General features: G+C 36.8%; 1 pseudogene; it reads right to left on the reverse strand.

Moving 5' to 3' along the window:
* Positions 1 to 1,441: 1,441 nt before the first annotated feature.
* Positions 1,442 to 22,032, reverse strand: LOC114504849 (annotated as a pseudogene).
* Between the last annotated feature and the right edge of the window lie 375 nt (positions 22,033 to 22,407).

Genomic DNA, 22,407 nt, shown 5'->3' on the forward strand with positions numbered 1-22,407 from the left:
AAGTCTCTTCAGGGTAGTTCAGTTCCCCCACTGAGTTAAGTCTTTCTGGGGACTGCTAACTCCCTGAGCCCTGCTGGATGTTCTCCTCTGTGGGGGCCACCTCCTCACCTCCTCCTTCCTCTTAGAAACCCAGTCCAGCCCCATGAGGCCAGGGCGCTGCTGTGTGTGCCTGTGGTTGGAGCATCAGGGCAGGCTTATGGCCAAGGCTTTGCCTGCTTGCGGGGCACAGCCTGGGGAGGCAGGGTCAGCTGCTGCAAGAGAGTTCCCTCATCAGTCACAGAGATTCTCTTTTTCAAACAAAATTCTCCTGTTCAAGCCTGCTGCTCCCACCAAGTGCCCAGCCTCTCACACAGCTGAACCTCCCAACCAGACCAGAGACTGTCTGGATCAGGGTCTGTTATGGCCCAACTCTTCTCCCTTCTCCAGGCATCACCCAGCTCCCCAGTTTCTCTGGTAATGACCCAGCCCACATCCATAGTTTCAGTGAGTGGACACTGTCCCTGTGCGTCTGCCACTTCATCTGTATCCCCCCCCCCACAACTTCAAGCATGTGGGTCCATTTCTCTGGTGCTGCTCTATCCTCCTTGTTAGGCAGGGGAGGAGCTGTTGACCTGGCTATCTTCCAAGACTCCTGTGTCAGGCCTGCAGGCACCAAGCCTGGGGCTGCAGCAGCTGTTGTCCCTGCACTGGTCCCTGGTACCTTACCATCTGAAAACAATCTCCTTACCATTAGATTTTTCAATGTCCTCTATAATTTTGGCCCCCAACCTTCATATATGCTGGGATACCATTGGATGTTCACTCTTCCTCAGAAGATCCTCCAGGTGTTCCACCTGTGCACAGGGGAAAGTGGACTCTGCTCCCACCTACCTTGCTGCCACTTTCTTCTCCTTTATTTTATTTTTAGAGAGGGGGAGGAAGGAAGAAAGAGAGGGAGAGAAACATTAATGTGTGATTGCCTCTCACATGCCCCCAAATGGGGACCTGCCCTGAAACCCAGGCATGTACCCTGACTAGGAATTGAACCAACAATCTTTTGGTTTGCAGGCTGTCACTCAATCCACTGAGCCACACCAACCAGAGTTAATTTTATAATGATCATTGTTTTGGGATGTTTACCTACAATTTTACTATATTGGGGTTGAAAGAAAAAGTGTTATAATTTATAAATATATTTTTATTTTGGGTGATCTTTTCCCTATACATATATGCTTCATACTTATTGAGAAGTTTGGCAAACTCAAATTCATAGTCATCTATGAAGCATTTCTTACTTCCAATGATATAAAATTACTTGGACTGTGGAGAGGCTATGAAGTTGACCTAGAAAACCCAAGCCAAAAAATAATTTGTCTGTGTCTGTCTATTCATCTATCACCTTTCTTTCTTTCTATTATCTATCTATCTATCTATCTATCTATCTATCTATCTGTCTGTCTATCTATGTGAGTTTGGCGTTTTGTAATGCAGACTGTTCTGTATTTGGGGTAAGGCCCTTAATAGGGTTTCCTGTTCCACTTTTAAATGACCTCATGTAACCACTCTCCATATTTACCATGTTTTTGAATTTCCATCTGTAGATGTAAGAATATCATAGTTAATGTGCTAGCAAAAATTTATTGAGTGCCTGTTGTGGTCTACATGCTTTCTAGGTGCTAAAGATCCCATGCTAAGGATCCAAGATTGACAGAGGGTAGACAGAGAGTAAAATGCAAATAAATCAGAAGATTTCTAATGATAAATAATAAGAATAAGAAGAACTGGGTTACTTTGAGGGAGAGTGACTAGGTGACCAGTTTAGCCAGGGTAAGTGGGGAAAGCTTTCCTGGAGAGGTGGGGTTGAGACTTGAAAGACAAGAAACAGGCAGCCATGAAAATATTTGGGAGAAAACTCATCCAAATACAATTAAAAACGTCTATATCTGTATATTTCAAAGTCCCTGAAAAATAAATAAGCTTAATATATAAGACTACCCAGTCTGCCTGGAGCATAATTAATGAGGGAGATGGTGGAGGAACCTGAGAGTGGAAAAATAGGAAAAATAGGAAGATGCTACATCATATAGTAGCTTGTAATCCATGCAAAGGGGTTTGGATTTTATTTAAGTTTAATGGAGAGACAGTGAAAGGTTTTAAACTGAGAAGTTTGATGTTTTCAAAAGATACTGTAAGTGCTATAAAGAGAACAGGTTGTGAGGGAAAATAAGTAGAATCAGGGAGACAAATAAGGAGAAAATTGTAATAATCCATGTGAGAAATGATAGTGACTTGGACTGGGGTTTTCCAACACACAAATGAATTTGAAACATTTTAATGATAGAATTATCTTAGGAAATAGATTTCTGAAGGTATGACAGCACTTATTACTGAATGAGACCTGAAATTTGAAGGAAAGAGAAGAATTGAGGATGATGCCTACATTTTGTTTTTAGCTTCAACAACTGGGTGTTTATTCACAAGGAGAAGGCTCTTGGCAGGGAGCAGATTTGTAAGTGGAACTCTGTGGTCCTGTTTGGGATCTATTGATGCTGAGAGGTCTGTAAGACTCTTCAAGTGGCAATGTGAAGTAGGGAGCTGTACATATTATGTGATTTCTAAAGTTCAGAAGATCAGTTCAGGGCAGAGCTATATTTGAGAGGCATCAGCATGTAGATTTAAACTCATGTTGATGGGGGAACTCTGGAGTTAGAAAATTTTAGTTTTAGGTTAATAGTAAGCTTAGTAATGAATCCATGTAAAAAAAAACTATTGTTTCTGGAACTGAAGATATGACTCACCCTGACTCAGGCAACCACAGGCAATTTGACCTTCATGCCCAACTGAGACTGCAAGCAATCAAGATGGTTTCTGAGCCATTGTGTCCCAGGGTGGGGGGAAACCCCCCCCACCCTGGGACACAGATAAAGAATCACCCAGGACACAGATAAAGAATAACCAGTTAACAGATGAATGGACACTAGGGAAATTGCTAGACTGCAGCTTTTATGTGATTAATCTTTTTCTTGAGTTCCAAATCCCTTACCTACACTTTTTCCTCCTTATAAAATGTCTGGCTAGAAATGGAATGTAAGACAGTATTTTAAGGTACATAACCCTCCTTCTTCTCAGATTGCCAGCCATCTAAATAAAGCACTCTTAAAGATTCAATCTCTGTCTCTGCTTATTGATTCTGGAGGTGACAGGCAGCATGAATGCCAACTTTTCCCATTTCAAAGTGGATGAGGTAGGGTAAGAGTATACAAAGGAAAGAAAAGAGTCCTGGAGAACTTCAACTTCTAAAATTCTTAGGAGGAATAGCCAGCAAAGGAGACCGAGTAAAAGTTTCTAGAGAGATAGAAAACTAGATGAAACTTTAAGAACAACAGTCTTGTTGTCCATGCCAAGTGCTGCTGATGGGTCAATAAAATTAGATCAGAGATTTCACTGTTGCCTTAGTCAAAATATAAGTCATTGATATCATTGGTGAGAGCTTTTCCAAGACAAAGTTAAGTTAGTGAATATAGATAATTATAGCAGGTCTTCAAATAATGTTATTTCAATGTAGTTTCATGATAACATTGATGAGCAGCTCTTAGAACTTAACTCTTATTTATATCAATTAGCCTATTTTAAAATGGGTTTTATTATACATTGTTTTGCTTCAATTTGCAGAGCCTATCAACAACATTAAGTGACAACTTATTGTATTTGGAATAGTATTTCAATACTATGGTTTGAAAAATAAATAAATATCAAGAAGTTGAGTAAGTGAGTAAAGACAAGTATTGGAAGAACTGTTATCATTGAAGGGGAATAGAAAAATGGAGAGCTTGTTTGTTTGTTTACTTGTTATATTTTTAAGATGGGGGACATGAGGCCTATTTAAATGACAGCAAGGTTAGTTCAGCAAAGGGATAGAAGCTGATAATTTAGTAGAAACCAGACATAACTGCAGGAGTAAAGTATTTGTGAAGGTGAGAAGGGATAGAATTCAAGATATGAAGGAACACATTCTTAGGAGGATACTTCTTTATAACAGCAACAAGGCAGTAGAGTATGGGATTTAGAGTCAGTCTCTGGAGACAGACTTCTTGGTTTCAGATCTTGTGTTTGCCACTTGTTTTTATTTGTCTGTGACCTTGGACAAATATGTTTTGTTTTCTCTTCACTGAAATGGGGATGATATGTGGTAGCTAAATAACCAAACTCATAGAAACAGAGATTAGATTGGTGGTTGCCAGAGCAGGGAGTGAGGGGTAGGGATGGGGGAATTGTTTGAACAGAGTCAAAAGGTGCAAAGTTCCAGCTATAAGTCTTGGGGATGTACTGTACAGCATGGTGACTATAGCTAACAATACTGTATTGCATATTTGAAAGTTACAGAGTATAGATCTTAAAATTTCTCACATGGAAAAAATATTTGTAACTATCTGAGGTATGTTTAACATCATTTCATGACATACACATACATCAAATCATTATGTCATACACTCTAAACTTATACAGTGTTATATATGTCAGTTATATCTCAACAAAACTGGAAAAAAATAAAAATGTGAATATAGTAATAGCCCATTGCTCATGGGGTTATAGTGAATATTAAATAGGTTGAAATGAGTGAAATGTATAGAAGTAATTGTTGGTGCATAGTAAGCCCTAAATAGATTGTAATTATTGTTGCTTGTACTGTAGTTATTGTATGGGAACAGATGCCAGTGTGTTGATAAAATAGTTGGTTGGAAGATGAGGCAGTTGTCAGCTGACTGTACCCATTAAGTCTAAGAATGTGATGAAATTCTCAGAAGGATTAGTGAATAAAAGTTAAAAATTTGAGGATGAAGAAGATATTAAATGTTTATTTTTTCTCCTGATTAATTACAACAAACATTAATGGGAGGGAAGTGGGGAGGGTTGGGTGGGTGGGCTGGATTGGGAGTAAAAGGGAGAAAACTGTACTTGAACAATGATTAAAATAAAATTTAAAAAAAGAAGTATTATGAAAATAATCTTGTACTGGGAACTCTATATCATTGAATTGTTATGAGAAGTAAATGAGGTAATATCGAAGAAATACTTAAAACAAAAAGCACTATATGATTGAAATTATTATTTCAGTGACATGACTAGTCATAAAGTGAAATATTTCCTCAAACAATTTGAGGTAGGGAATAATAGTAAAGGACATAAAGTAATTGGTTTGATTTTACTCCCTAAGTCATCAACATATTTTTCAATGATTCATAGACACTGATTATATTAGAGGATGTCTTTTCTTATCCATATGGATTATATTTTTACGAATTTTGAGGCAAAAATTAAAGTCTACATATTCAACATTTATTTAGATAGCAAAGGATTATGGTCTCAAAATATGGAATATACCAATTAGCCTTTCAAGTTCTCTTGTACTCCACCTGTGATGATTTAACAGGGTAAGTTTATTTTATAACAAGACTTAGGTATTCATGTTTGTAGCAAAATAAAAATGCCATGTAAAATCCTGGCAAAGTTAGCATTTAGAAAACATGAAATCTTCCCATTCAGCTGGTCATTAGGCCTTTTCAACTGTCAGTGTCTCTTGCAATCTGCTTTAATAACAGCATAAAATTAGCTTTATATGGATGAGATACACTAGGGGGTAATATTTCAATGTAAATATCAAAAACCCAAGAAAGCTAACTCAAACAGACAAACGTTCCCACTATCCTTCATGACACTCTTTAGCTATGAAGACTGGCAGTTGATTTGTGTAAAGTACTTTGAATCATAATATGGATATATTATAATTAAGTACTTACTGGAGCTCTGGAAAATACATTCAGGAAAATGATATAGATAGTAATATGTCATTAATGTACATTACTTGCCTTCACTTATATAGTTCAGTCATAACTGTTAAGAAAAATTCCAAATAATTGGATAAAAATGATTATTAGTTCAAGTATTAGTCCAATGATTAGTTCAAGTATAATTATATCCATTTTCCCCCACCACTCCCCCCCACCAGAGCCATGCCCACTTCCACCTCTTAACCCTCTTTAGTTTTGTTCATATGTCCTTTATACATGCACCTGAAAACCCTTCCCCCTTTTCTCCCCATTATCCCCTTCCACCACCACTCTGGTTACTGTCAATTTGTTCTTTATCCCCGTATTCCTGGTTATATTTTGCTTGCTTGTTTGTTTCGTTAATCAGGTTCCACTTGTAAATGAGATCATATGGTATTTTTCTTTCATCACTGGGCTTATTTCACTTAGGTTAATGATCTCCAGATCCATCCATGCTATAGCAAAAGGTAGGAGCTCCTTTTTTCTTTCTGCTGCATACTATTCTGTTGTGTAAATGTACCATAGATTTTGATCCATTCATTTACTGAGAGGCATTTAGGTTTCTTCTAGCACTTGGCTGTTATAATTGTGCTACTATAAACACTGAGGTGCAAAGGTTCTTTTGAATTTGTGTTTCAGGGTTCTTAGGGCATAATCCCACCAGTGAGATTGCCGGGTCAAAAGGCAGTTCCTTTTTCAGTTTTCTGAGGAAATTCCACAGTATTTTCTACAGTGACTGCACCAGTCTGCCTTCCCACCAACAGTGTGCTAGGGTTCCCTTTTCTCTATATCCTCTCCAACACTTGTTCCTTGTTGATTTGTTTGTGATGGCCATTTTAACTGTTGTGAAGTGGTATCTCATTGTGGTTTTCATTTGCATCTCTCTGATGGCTAGTGATGCTGAACACTTTTTCATATGTGTCTGGGCCCTCTTTATGTCCTCCTTGGAGAAGTGTTTGTTCAAGTTCTTTGCCAATTTTTTAATTGGGTTGTTTGTCTCCCTGGAGTGGAGTTGTGTGAGTTCTTTATATATTTTGGGGATTAAACCCTTGTCTGAGATATACTTGGCAAATATGTTTTCCCATACAATTGGTTCTGTTTTAATTTTAATGCTGTTTAGAAGCATTTGTTTTGATGAGATCCCATTTGTTTATTCTTTCCTTTATGTCTCTTGCTCTAGGGGACATATCAGTGAAAATATTGCTGCTTGGAATATCTGAGATTTTCCTGCCTATGTTCTCCTCTAGGATTTTTATGATGTCATGACTTATATTTAGTCTTTTATCCACATTGAGTTTATTTTTGTTTATGATGTAAGTTGGTGGTCAAGTTACAGTTTTTTGCAAGTAGCTATCCAGCTTTCCCAATATCATTTTTTGAAGAGCCTATTTTTACTCCATTTTATGCTGCTGCCCCCTTTGTCGAAAATTAATTGACCATAGAGGCTTGAGTTTATTTCTGGGCTCTCTGTTCTGTTCCATTGGTCTATCTGTCTGTTTTTATGCTAGTGCCAGGCTTAAAAATAGAGGCCTTCTAATACAGTTTGGTATCAGGTATTTTGATCCCTCCTACTTTGTTCTTCTTTCTCAAAATTGCTGAAACTATTCAGGGCCATTTATGATTTGTTCTGTATCTGTGAAATACATCATTGGTGCTTTAATATGTTGGGAACCGCCCTGACTGGTATCAGAAGCTGAAACCCCCACCTAGGCTAAGGCTAAGGGAACGCCCTTGGAACCGTAAGCCAGCAAGGAGACAAGGGCTTGTCTCCCTGGCAGGAATGCTGCTTCTGCTGCTTTATTCATAACTGAACCCCAAAAAGCTTGGTCAGTTAGCCAAAGACGGGTAAGATTCCCCACGGGGGGAACGACCTAAGGCAGGCACGATCACTTTGGGAGGCCCCCCAAAAGAAGGATTTGGGGGGCTGCAGCAAAAGGGGGTGACGGACCCTCGCTCTTCGGCTTTGACATGGCCTGAGTTCTCATCGTCAGGGAGAAAATCTCCTTATTGCCTTAGTTCCCAACTAAGCCTGAAACAATGACAGGGTGGTGCAGCTCTGTGCTGAAAAGGAGCAGATTCCCTGGGTGATCAGGCCTAAGAAAGAACATGTAAATTACTGTGAAACCTTCTTTGTTTAAGAATGCTCTCAGTTGAATGAGAGGGGTCCAAGGAGGAAGTTGGTTCCTCAAAGTCTTACAGCTCTTTGACCCCGACTCAATAGACCAGCAGAGTTCCTTGTTTTCTATGATTTCTTACTTCCCCCTGATAAGTACTGTACTTTACCTGAATTATTATGCAAAATGAGCCCAATAAAAGCATGTATGGATGGTAAATCGAGGCCCTTCCCACTAGGGGGGTGGCCATTTCTGTCTCTACTTCCCCACAGAAACTAGTCTTGTCTCTGTGCATGTGTGTTTGTTTCTCGCGTGTTTTTCGGCAAGCCATCCACAGCGTTCCATGGTCACTGCTGGCCGGTGACCCATGCGCAACATTAATAGGGATTATGTTGAATCTATAAATTGCTTTGGGTAGTATGGACATTTTGATGATGTTATTTCTTCCAATGCATGAACATAATACATGCTTCTATTTGTTTTTGTCTTCCTGAATTTCTCTCTTCAGTGTTGTGTAGTTTTCTGAGTACAGGTCTTATACATTCTTGGTTAGGTTTATTCCTAGGTGCTTTATTTTTCTTGTTGCTATATAAAGTGGGATTATTTTTCCTGATTTCTGTTTCTGATATTTCATTGTTGGTATACAAAAAGTGGGAGAAGATAATGGGGGGAAAAGGGAAAGAATTATAAAGGACACATGGACAAAACCAAGGGGGTGGTGGCATCAGGGGAGAAAGGTGGGGATGGCTGGTGTGGTGGGGAATGTGGTGTGGAAAATGCAGAAAACTGTACTTGAATAACAATAAAGTAAAAAATAAAATAAAATAATTACTGTTAAAATGCCTTTGATTTTCTGAATATTAACTTTGTATCCTGCTGTTTTGCCAAATTATTATCATTTATTAAGTCAAGTAGTGTTTTGGTGGAGCCTATGCCATTTTCTATCTACACTGTCATGTCACCTGAAAACAATGACAGTTTTGCTTCCCTCTTTCCAATTTTTCATGGCTTTTATTTCTGTTTATTGTCTGATCACTGTAGCTTGGACTTCCAATACTATGTTGAATAGAAGTGGTGAAAGCAGACATCCTTCCCTTGTTCCTGATTTTAGTGACAAAGGTTTTAGTTTTTGCCCATTGAGTATAATGTTGGCTGTATGTTTTTCCTAAATACCATTTATTATGCTGAACTATGCTCCCTCTACTCCCACTTTTCTGAGTTTTTTATCATAAATGCACACTGTACCTTTTCAAAGGCTTCTTTCCACATCTGTTGATATGATCATGTGATTTTTATATTTTCCTTTGTTTGTGTGATATATTATCTTTATTGATTTGAGAATATTGTACTGTCATTGCATCCTTCATATGAATGCCACTTGATCATGATGTATAATCATTTTAATATGTTACTGGATGTGGTTTTTCAATATTTTGTTGAGGATTTTAGCATCTACATTCATCAGTGATATTGGCTTGAAGTTTTCTTTCTTTGCTGTGTCTTTATTTGGTTTTGAAATTAGAATGATGCTGGCTTTGTAAAAAGACTTTGGTACTCTTTTCTCTTCTTGGATTTTGGAATATTCTGAGAAGGATATCAGTTAACACTTCCTTAAATGTTTTGTAAAATTTCCCTGTGAAACCATCTGGTCCAGGGCTTTTGTGTGTCAAGAGTTTTTGATTACTGCTTCAATTTCTCCAGCTGTCATTTGTCTGTTCAGGCTTTCTGCTTCCTCTTCATTCAGTTTTGGGAGAGTATATTTTTTCTACAAATTTTTCCATTTCACCCTGGTTTTGTAGTTTCTTATCATATATATAATCAGTGTTTGTAATAATTTCTTACAATTCTTTGTATTTCTGTTGTATCAGTTGAAATCTCTCCTTTTTCATTTCTGATTTTGTATAAGGCTCTTCTCTCTTTTTTTCTTGATGAGTCTGCTTAAAGACTTGTCCATCTTGCTTATATTTTCAAAGAACCAGCTCCTGAATTTACAGGTCCTTTGAAGTCTTCTTTTAGTCTCTATGTCATTTAATTCTGCTCTGATATTGGTTATTTCCATACTTCTACTAGCTATGGGCTATCTCTGCTGTTGTTCCTCCAGTTCTTGTAAGTGTAGGGTTAGGTTATTTATTTGAATTTTTTCTATCTTTTATAGTTAGCCCTGTACTGTTATGAACTTCCCTCTCAGCACTGCCTTTGCTGTGTCCCATAAGTTTTGGCCCGTTATGAGTTCATTTTCATTTGTTTTCAGAGATTTTTTATTTCTTCATTGATCTCATTCTTAACCCATTCATTGTGTAATAGCACATTTTTCAATCTACATGAATTTGAGTGTTTTTGAGGTTTTTTTCCTGAGGTTGATTTTTAGTTTCAGTCCCATGTGGTCCGAGAAAATGCTTGATATGATTTCTATGTTATTGAATTTGTTGAGGCTTGTTTTGTGTCCTCTTTGTGGTCTATCTTTGAAAATGTTCCATGTGCATTTGAAAATAATGTTATTTTGCTTCTTTGCAATGAAAGGATATATGTATACGTGTGTGTGTGTGTGTGTGTGTGTGTGTGTGTGTGTAAAATCAGTTAAGTCCATTTGATCTAGGGTAGGGGTGTCAAACTCATTTTCACTGGGGGCCACATCAGCCTTGCCATTGCTTTCAAAGGGCTGAATGTAATTTTAAATCCTTAATAGTTAAGGGGTAGTTACATTTATACACTCCTAAAATTATTTTGACCCTCTGAAGGCAACTGCAAGGCTCACCTGGCCCCTGGTGAAAATGAGTTTGACACCCCTGATCTAGGGCAGTGTTCAATTCTACAATATACTTGTCGATATTTCATTTGTATGATCTATCTATTTTTGACAGTGGAGTCTTTAAATCTTCTAGTATAGTTGTGTTGCTGTCTATATCTTTCTTGATATCCTCCAAGATTTTCCTTTTATATTTTTGGTGCTCCTATGTTGGGTGCATATACATTTACAATATTTATTTCTTCTTGATGGTTTCTTCCATTGAGTACTATGAAGTGTCCTTCAGTGTCTCTATTTGTGGCTTTTGTTTTGAAGTTTATTTTGTCTGATATAAGTATTGTTCTGCCACTTTTTTTTTCTTGTCTTTTGCTTGGAATATTTTTTTCCAACCCTTCACTTTCAGACTGCGTCCATTTTTTTTTTTTTTTTTGAGGTGGGTCTCTTGTAGGCAGCATGGTACAGATCATGGTTTTTGGTTTTTGGTTTTTATCCATTCAGGTACCTTATATCCTTTGATTGGAGCATTTAATCTATTAACATTAAAGTTATTAGTGATAGGTATTTATTTATTTTTCCCACTTTGTACCTCTCTCTCTCTCTCTCTCTCCCTCTCTCTCTCTCCCTCTCTTTCTCTCCCTCTCTCTCTCCTTCCCTCCCTCCCTCCCTCCCTCTTCTTATAGCAGTCCCTTTAGTATATCTTTCAGGGCTGGATTGATGGAGGTGTATTCTTTCATCCTTCTTTTGTTAGGAAACTCCTTATTTCACCTTCCATCTTAATTGAGAACCTCATTGGTAGAGTAGTCTTGATTGCATGCCCTTGCTTTTCATTACTTGGAATATTTATTACCATTCCCTTCTGACTTATAGTGTTTCTGTTGAGAAGTCAGCTGCTAGACTTGTCAGAGTTGTATTCATATTTTTTCAGTCTTTTTTGTGCAGCTGCTGTACCTGTTTTTTTCTTTCTACCTTGTATTCCAGCTCACTAATTTGGGCCATGGCTTCATTCAGCCTGCTTGTAATTCCTTCTAATGTGTTTTTTGTTTCAGAAATTATATTATTCATTTCTTCCTGGTTCTTATTTTATAGTTCATATTTACTTCTATATGAACAACATAAATACAAGTTCAGAATTCTCTATCTGATATTTTGCTTACCTCCATTTCATTTAGTTATTTTCCTAGGGAGACTTCCATTCCTTTTGATTGAAGGTTCTTTCTTTGTCTCCCCATTTTACATTAGTCTTTTTGTTTGTTCCTGTGATTCCTGATGCTGTGCTTTGTTAGCTGTCTTTGTAGGGTGAACTTCTATGATAGGATTTCTGTGGGACTCAGTGTACTGGTTTCTTTGATCTACTCGTCTGGATGTTCTAGGATTGCCATTTCATTCTGTTTGTGTGCATTTTTCTTGTTGTACTTTGATTTTACATCTTGGTGGCTCCTTTTTTGGTGGGTTCTCTCCCCCAACAGGTTTACTGGAATTTACAGCTCCCACCTTATCTTGTATGTGATCAGGTGCTCATTGAAATTTAAATGGATTAAGACAGTGGGAGACAATTTTATGGGATTTAAAGTACCAAAACAGATAGGAGATCCTTTGGAGAAGTATAGCAATAACCATGATATTTCACCCAACTAGTCACTTTTTATAAAAGGTGAAAGAAAAATAAGACTCTTATTAAGAGGGGAAAAAGAATGTGAGCTTACTTCAGAAAGCAGAGCACTTATGCAAGGTTAGATGGTGAGACATAGTGAGAACAAGGGATAGAAACTTGGTGTAGTGTGTGAGAGAATTAGTTTAATCGCAACAGTAATAAAGTTCAGTAAGGTAGTGAAATAGGCCAAGACCAGGGAAAGGTGCTGTGTGGGAATTGGAAAAACAATAATATGACAAGAAATATATGACCTGAATAAAAAGAATAAAAAGTAAAAGACCAAGAGTAGTGTGTTATTGGAATATGAGTGAAGGAAAAGAAAATAGAAATGTAATATGAAAAGGAAACAAATTAAATCCATCAAGCAATTAAATCAAAGAAACAAAAGAAAGAAAACTACATGGAAGGAAGAGAAATAAAAAATAAAATTATTTAAAACATAATAACAAAAATAAAATAAAAATTAGAAAGTAAAAAATAAAATTCAAGTTCTGTAGGATAGCAAAGTGAATTTTGTCTCACTTGTTGGTGTTAGCCTCCTGATCTCTCTCTGGATTTGTCTTTGATTCTTTCAGAGCTCCCAGTGTAATGTTCTTAAACTTGAAAGAAAAAAAAGCCTCCTGCTGGCTTTGAACCTGTCAAGCGTGTTCTGCTGGTCTTCCTGGATGCTCCAAGTAGAGGGGGCCTGGGCTCTGTTTTTGTCTCATGGTTCTTCCCATCATCCTGCTCCATCTCCTTACCATCTGCTTTTAAACATCTTCTGTAATCTTTGACTTCCAAACTTCATATAAATTGTAATTTTGTTGGCCATTCACTCTGTTCTTCAGAAGATTGCCTAGGTGTCCCAGATGGGTGCATGGGGAAGTGAATTCAGCTCCCACCTACCTTGACGCCATCTTCTACCACCCAGAAGTCTATCCAGTAATTCTTGCTTCCTAAAATTAGTATAATTTTAATGTATGATACTGAGTTATATACATATTTCTACACTTGTACACATAGACACATACAGATTCTCTAGGACATAAATATGTCACCTTAAAGAGGACAAGACTGTGATGCTCAAGTAGAATTTAAGTCAGCTTTTTATCTCTTGAGTTAGGGAATTCCATCTGGGGACTTTAATATTACAACACCTAATGTCTTTTATTCTCTGGTAACAAGAATGTCTTCATCCTTGGATAGTTTCACACCACAATGGAAAGTTTTTTGCCTTCATGAGATGTAATCATTGGAGTGCCTGGTGGATAGAAGCCTAGTCAGTTTCTCCCCAGACTTTGTTTATGTGGAAGCATTTATAACAGTTCTACATGAAAGAATTGTCTAAGCAGAAGGTTATTGGCAAAACTGTGAAAAACTGTAAACAAACCAGGGAAGTATGAAGGATATGATTCTTCACTAGCAGAGAAAAAAGGGAGGACCATATCATTTGTGCCATTTCTAAGAATTTCAGAGTCTTTGCAACAGATTAACTTGAGGACTCTCAATAATTAAATATTCCTGTTAAGCAAAAAATGGAATCTACTAGACTTCAAATCTGTCCACAGACTTGGTGTTTGGTTGAACACTTCTAAGGTGCCACCTGTGTCTCAGCTTATAACTTGGCCAGGCCCATGATGCCAAACACACATGAGGGTGGTGAGTTTACCATCTACTGAAGACTAGTGCTGGCTTTATTATAGCTGCTAATGATGAAATGGGCAATAACCAGAATCCACTGACAGTGAGAAGGAAACAGCGGTCTGGAATTTACATGCAAAAATCCTAAGTGAAAATTGTTCACTAATAAAATATGAACTAAACACCAGATGGGATTTCTTTATTTCTTTTGATTTTTTCACAAGCCCATTGCCTACACCCCAGAGAGTTGGCAAGAAATTCCAGAGCAGAATTTCTCATTTCCCATCAATTTATTTGTGTCGCTTGATGATTATGCTCTTGTCATAAAACCATACTCATTTTGTGGCTGGGTATAATTAAATATTTGTTTACAAAGTCATTTGTATTTCTGTATAAACCACATATCCTAGCTCCTGGTAAGTACCAGAGTGAACTAAGTGAGACTTGAAGGGCAAGCATTCTTGCTTATCTCTGATGCTCAATAACAGCTCTTAAAATACTTCAGTGATTGAGATTTTAGGCAAGTCAGAATAAGGAAGGCAGAGCAAAGATAGTATGTCAATAACTCCATTTGATGGCTGAAAAACAGGACACACAAAAATGGTGATTTGTCCTATGTATATTATTGGTCACATTCAAACAAGCAGTAAGAAAACATAGGTCTTATTTTCGAGTGTTTCTTTAACTTTATTCTGTCTTTTAATATCTGATGGCAGCATAACTATAGCTTACTTCTACCCCTGATTTCTCAGTCACAATTCAGAAGGCTATTCTTTGTCAAAAATACATCTTAGTTTTAATCATTTAGAGAATATGATGATGCCTTATGAATCCGCCATATGAATATGCCTTACAATAAACAAACCCTGATATAAATTCTACAAATACCACAACATGCCAATTTATTAATGAATGATTTAAGGTCCCCTACTAAAAAGTGATTCTTATGAATATTTCAGTGATCTGGCCACATGCCACCCAATTGATGATTTAGCTGATATAGCTGATAAACTAGATGTTCTCTTGCTTCCCTAAGGATTCCTACTAAGGCTATGAACACTGCCCAGTATTGCTTGTTTGGGGTTATACTTCCATATATCTTGAGTAAGTAAGATACATATATAAATATTGAGAAGATTACAGACCTTCCAATTACATAGCACATAAATTTTAATTTCTTAAAATTTATCATATAATTCTAAAGGAGGTAAAGTGCCATTTCTGTTTGTCAACTATACCTCTAACTCTTTCAAATAATCAGGATTATAAAATAAAAACAAAAGCTTGATTGTGTGAGCATTTTGGGGTTTTTTTATAAAGTATATGCCACATGCTTAGAAATTTAATCAATAGGTGATGATTCACTTATTTCTAAATAATCAAAACCAATTTTGGAAAAGCCTTTAGATATTCAAAAGCTTTCTGTTCTTGTTATAATCATACAATCTGTCCTATGGAAAATAGGTTATTATACTTCTTAAATAAATATGATTATATCAAAGATTGGGTTTGAATCTTTGAATTTCTCATTTTGGGGGAAGGACAAGGTGAAAAAGGAGATGTTTTGGACATTGTAGAAAGAGCACTCCCATCCATAAAAAATATTTCAGTAGCTAGAGAATGTCTAAGTGAAAAAGTAATTGTAAATGGACATAATTGGTATAGACATGTAATACAGCATGAATTCTGGTGTTTGTTCCAAGCAACCAATATTCAAGATCATAGAGAAAACTGAAGAACAGGTCAAAATACATTTAATTATGGTATTTTGTCATGGATAGTAAAATAGCTTAAGACATGGTCTTTTGACTGTGGAAATGCTTTTTGTGTGGTATGAAGAGATACTTTTATATATTATTTGCCAGAATTTTAAACATTTAATGGTCAAAAACATAATAAATTAAGTTCATTTATTTCCTGGACAATCAGGTGGATTCTTTCTAGCACACAATAAGGAAATAAACTTCTGCATGGTTTTACCGAGATTTTCTTCCAAGGTCCTTCCAAGAAACAGATCTGGTGTGGAATCTCTTCCCCTAGTCTAGCAGCTTCTATTCTGTTAGGTGGTCCTAAACACATTAAGTATTATGGTGTAGAATTTCAAAATAGTGAAAGTAAGTCACATACAGAAATGCAGATGGTCCATGGTTTTACCTTCAGAAGCCCCATGTTAGTAATACACTTAAAAAAGACCAGTCTTTCAAGAGAGTATTTGCATTGAACCAAATTATAACAACAAAAACATAATGACTATTAGTTCTCAGTGATTAAAAAAATCACAGTTGCTGAAAGGCTTGAAGTCTGCATGACCAGCATATTTTCCCTCTGTAGGCACATATATTGAACCCAAGTTATAGTCATAAAGTTGCTTGGTGAGAACGGAATCAAAACAAAGAATATTAGATAGATGAATTTTTAATATTATCAAGCTAAGAAAGATAGTCACAATAACATTGATCTTATCAATGGAAGTAAAATTCTTGACTCTATTAGCAGCAATACCCTGTACCCATTTTCACAATAGAAATAGCTATAAATATAAAAAGGCTACTTTTAAAGGTTGCTTCTATGATTCTTATATTACTTTCAAATAATTAGTTATAAGGTAAGATTGCCACTACCTATAGCTTAAATATGCAATGATCAAGGAAGAAAAGATTCACATGAATAAATAAATTCATGTAGGCAGGTCAGGAGAAAAAAAAAACTGGAAAGAGAGGGAATGATTGAATTGTTTTGGTAAGACAGTTTTTTCAAAATACCTGTATGCGTGTATATTTTTAATGATATTTTTTCCTTTTTTAAGATTTTATTTATTTATTTTAGAGAGAGGGGAAAGGAGGGAGAAAGAGAGGGAGAGAAACATCAATGTGTGTTTGCCTCTCACATACCCCCTACTGGGGATCTGGCCCTACAACCCAGGCATGTGCCCTGACTGGGAATTGAACCACAACCTTTTGGTTTTCAAGCCTGCACTCAATCCACTGAGCTACACCAGCCAGGGCAAAACGCTTATATTTTTATTTGTTTTATATTCTATATTTTAAAAATGTGTAATTTTTACACTGTTCTCAAACAAATTGTGACTAATGTTTCATTACTGAAATAACATTTCATGTACTTTTGACAATTCCATTTGATAGGAGTTGAAACTCATTTTTTTCTTTTTGGACAATTTAGGAAAGAGTGCCTGACCCATTATGATTCTCTGATCTATATTATGGAAGGGTGATATACTCAGTCAGTTGATATATAAATAATTATTCCATGCCTACCATGTGTTTAGTGGACTTCCATTCAAGGCATTATAGAAGCACTATAAAATATGGTTCTTGTCTGAAGGAGCTTATGATCTGACCTGCAAGAGAAGACACACACATATCTAGCATTAAGAATTATACAAGACAATGTATAATTAAATATTATGGTGTATGATACTGTAGGGGTTTAGAACAAGTCACCACAAGATGTGCCTCTGTGTTATGCAGATTATTTTGAACTAGAGATAACTGAAACCCTGTAGGCTCAGGAGAAATTTCTGCCTCACCCCATGCCCATTCCTTTAACTGCCTAGAAGAATTTGAGTTAAGGATCTGCCCAGAGTAAAAGATTACTAGAGATACCTTCTTATGACTTACCTATAGGGCAGGACATCCTTTTAGTGACTAGACATCTGCTGTTATTATTTTGCAATAATCTTTTGAAGTCCCAAGGCACCTCACACCATCTTTTGCTCAGAGTGCCATATATACCACATTTTAATTTTCTGTACCTGAACCTTTCGTGTATGGGGTTCCCATTATATGCATGTAATAAAATTTATTCATTTTCTCTTGTTAATCTTTCTCATGTAGATTTAATTGTTAGGCCAGCCAAAAGAATGTTGAAGATAGAGGAAAGTTTCTTCTTCCCCCACAATATATATTATAAGTTCTTAAACATCAGTGCAGGCTGGAATACCTAGGGAAGATGACATGGATGACCTGGAACTTGATTTACACTATAAAACCTGAGTAAGATTTGTATAGATCAAGGAAATAGGAAGGGAATCACTAATATGAATCTCATTTTAGTCATAAAGGTCTGTATAGTTGTCCAATATGCCTTTTCCTGTTATGTTTTGCTTATGGTGCTCCTACGATGCAGAAATATAAGTGTTTACATATTTAAAGTTTTAAATCCTTTGTTTTGCAACTTATTTCACTGTTCTTATGCTTAGAAGACCCTTTCATAATTAGTGAGTTAAATATTAACTTAACATGACTTTTCTTAATCCTTACCCAAGGATATGTTTTTATTGATATTAAAGAAAGAGGAAGGAAGAAAGAGAGAAAAACATGGATGTGAGAAAGTAACATCCATCAATTGTCTTCTGTACACACCTAGACCTGGTATTGGGCATGAAATCTAGGTATGTGCCCTAATAATAGATCGAACCTACAACCCTAGTAGGTATTTTCTGTCACAGAAACTATTTCTAAATTACAAAAAGTAATGTACATTTTAGTTGGATCTCTGTTATCTATTTAAAAACTGCATGGAAATAATTATTTAACATTCTCCCTTCAAGATTTTATCAATTTTAATGACTAAATTCTACTTTCACGTTAAAAAGTTCAGCACATCATTTAATTCAGCACTTAAAGTCTAATGATGTGATAAAGTACAGTTCATACAAATAGTATAGAAAATGTAACTGATGGTTAATTAAGATAACACGCACAGTACTGAATAGTGTCATCCTTTGGCACAAACACTAAGGTGAAGGAATGTCACTATTTAAACAGCAGAAAAGTAATTTATAAACATCATACTTATACTATGGCCTAATTTACAGAAATACCACTAGATGACAAAGACAAGAGGGGTATAAAAGAATGGTGTTGCCCTGGCTGGGTAGCTCAGTTTGTTGGAGCATCATTCTGTACAACAAAAGGTTGCAGGTTCTATTCCTGGCCAGGTCATGCACCAAGGTTGTGGGTTTGATGCCTGGTCAAGGCAGGGCTCGTAAGGGAGGCAACCCATAAATCAATCTCCCTCTCTCTCTCTCTCTCTCTCTCTCTCTCTCTCTCTCTCTCTCTCTCTCTCTCTCTCTCTCCCCCTTCCCTATCTCTCTCTCACTCCCCCTTCCTCTCTTTTTAAAATTACAAAAGAAATGATTCTCAGGTAGGATTTTTGAAAAAGAAAAAAAGAAGAATGATGGTCTCATGCCCTCAACTCAATGCAATAGATGTCCTTCTGTCCTGAGGCAAAAATACCCTACCTTTACTTTAGTTTTTTCATTTATATAATGAAGAACACATCTCTGCTTTAATTACTTCATATGATTTTAATAATTGAAAATTGAAACAAAAAATAAGAATATTGACAAGCAGTGTTATATAAATGTAGGAGAAGGTTTAAAAAGTATACACACAAAACACACAGAACAGACCTAAGTTGCACTGTATTGGTTTGAATGATGGTTTTAGTCACTTAGAAGACTTATGCTTCATAATAATTTTCTCAACTACCCTTCAGTATGTGTTCATAGATACATATATGATTAGGAAATATGGTAAAACTGAGAGCCCTTAAAGTTATCCATTGCTGAAAAAAGTGTAAATTCAGTAGGGACTTGTAAAATACATTTCCTAGGTCACTTGTAAGATGGATGCCCCAGGTCATTTCTAAGATTTAAAATCTCCCATTTTAACCCTGGCTCTGTATCTCAGTTGGTTTGAGCACTGTCCCAATGTGCCAAAGTTATGGGTTTGACCTCTGGTCAGGGCACATACAAGAAGCAACCAATGAATGCACAAGTGGAACCATAATGTGATGTCTCTCTCTCTCTCTCTCTCTCTCTCTCTCTCTCTCTCATTAATAAAATATTTAAAATCTCTAAGTTTAGTAAAGAAAGAATATTTGAAATAATTTTAACAAACATATATTTATGTTACCAAGCAAAGGCCTGCTGCCCCATGCACATAGGAACCAAAACTATGACACTGCCTTTTGTGAAAAGAAAGAGTTATTTATTTAATGCTGAGTCCCTTAACTTTTAAGGGTTAGGGAGAACAGGGTGGCATGAGGTAATGCTAGCAGGGCAAGTTTTGATAGGAGCTTGACAAATTATGGTATAGGGTTGAGGGGCAAGAGAAAGCACAAGGGAATTCCAGTACGTTAGGGTTTGATCCATCAGTTCCATGTTTGTCCACATTTGGTCTAGGTACTGGATTTTCCTTAGTGAAGGATTTCTCACTCCTTAAAGGACTCTTGTGGCCACAATTTCCACATGTAAATTTTGTAGACTGAAATTTATTGGTTCTGGGTCATTTTGGGGACATAGGTGGCACATGTGCAATACTGTCTCTAAAATAATGCAAAGCTTGCATTAATCATCAATCTGTGATCTATGGGCTAATGTTTTGTTTACAGATCCATTATAAGTTGTAATATTGTGATTTTTAAGAAACCAAAGTACACCTTTCATATATATATTTGGTCTTCATCCACAGTGCCCTGCTGACAGCTCACCAAACTTTTGGAATTTACCTAGTGATAAGAGTAATAGGAGCATCTTTTGCTATAATATTTGGTCTCCTGTTCTGAGTTTCTGAAATCATTTTGAGCCATAAAGGGAAAATGGGTACCTTGTTTCATAACAAGTCCCTTTCCACCACCACTGGATTTATGTTATTGAAGGCAACCTTTGAAAAGCACTTAAGGATAGGCCTTGTTGCCAGGGGAAACAACCTAGAATAGTGGTTTGGAACTTTCAGTCCCAGCCTCTCATTTTCCAGTTAGGGTGAGGGACTAGAAGTTGAATCAAATGCCAATGACCAATGAGTTAATCAGTCATGCCTAATGAACACTCTATTTAAAACTCAAAAAGGAGAGGTTCAAGGAGCTTCCAGGTTGAGAAATTAGAATATGTTTTCATACCAGCAAGCTGGAGCCCCAAGCTCTCAAGAAAACAGAACCTCTTTGTTCAAGACCTTGCCCTGTGAATCTCTTCTTTTGGCTGTTGGTTTGTATCATTTTTTTGTAATAAATTCTTGGACACAACTAGGGTGTCAGAGAATTGCTTGTAGGGAAGTTTCTACACACATGCACATTGGAATCGGGTCCAGGTACATAATAAAGAATAGTAATTTAAAACAACTAAGTATCTGGTATTTACAATAAGCCTAGTATTGATAGATTGGTTAGTGACTATATTTTTTAGCAATCAATTCTAATAACAGCAACACAAATAGTTAAGAATGATAATGATCAGTGGACTGGTATAAATATGGCATTTGGAAATTTGTAATGTATTATGAGGCAGATATTACATAATGAGGTTTAATAAAAGTTTTTTGAATTAATGAGTGAATAAATAAATCCTAGAGATTCTCTTCATTTTTCTCTATTTTTAAATTGTAAGTTACCAACAGAACTTTATTTTTTTCTTTTCAGCATCCTGTTTTACAGATTCCTTGGCTCTTTTTGCCTGGATATGGAAGAGTCAGGCATTGGCACAGGCCATGCAAAGACCAGCAAAGGCCTTGAAGTTTTTCTTCTCCTCTGTGATGACCCTGGTTTTCTCCTTCTTGTAGACATTCTTTATGGGCCTCACTGGTCCTGTCAGCTGGGTAACAAACTAGAGCTCTTCAGTAGAACTGTCTCTCCTGTTGGGTGCTAAGGGCAGCCAGAGAAGAGTGTGAGTTTGCAGTAGTATTCCTTCAGCTATGACAAATGGGCCTACAGAAAGTTGGTGGTCTTGTCCCACCTCCTTGGATCCACCAAGATCCTAATGATCTATACAGCTGTTTTGTAGATGCTGGCCACCCTTAACTCCTCCAAGTTGAAACCTCTAATGGGGGGCACTTCGTGTATCACTTCAATATGGGATATTTCCCTATGGGCCACATGGGTCTGGAGGAAAGGCAGAGGGTAATGTGGTACATTTTGGCTTTCCGGGTTGTGTATCTGTGGTCTTCCTGGTTAAACCACTTGGCAACATGCTGCTGCCAGTCCTTGTGGAAGTGGGGCTTTTGGATCATGCTGTTTTGGCTGAGTGCCATGGCTGCTGCCTACAGGCCCAACTTCTCTGAAAGAGAATGGCTACCCAGAAGCTCCCTTCATTCCATTTAGCAATTTTGTTTCTGTTTTCACATGTTATATTTGTCAATGTAAGAAACATTCAAACCTGTAGAGAATTTTTGGTGAGTTTATTAAAGCCAAACTGATGACAATTGCTGGAAAGCAATTATCTCGACGGATTGAGAAATGCTCTGGAGAATGGCAGTTTAGGACCTTATTTTATGTTATAATCAAAAGAGGAGACATAAGGGGGTTGCATGAAATCCATTGGTGATAGATTGAGGAGGTATAAGAAAGCAAAGTTGGGGAATCTCTGGGATAAGATAAAAGGTAAAATGATAGACACATACTTTTTTTTACATAGGAGTGTAAGAGATAGTCAACAGTCAACAATTAGCATGA

The sequence above is a fragment of the Phyllostomus discolor genome, chromosome X (assembly GCF_004126475.2).
Source record: "Phyllostomus discolor isolate MPI-MPIP mPhyDis1 chromosome X, mPhyDis1.pri.v3, whole genome shotgun sequence".
Taxonomy (NCBI): Eukaryota; Metazoa; Chordata; class Mammalia; order Chiroptera; family Phyllostomidae; genus Phyllostomus; species Phyllostomus discolor.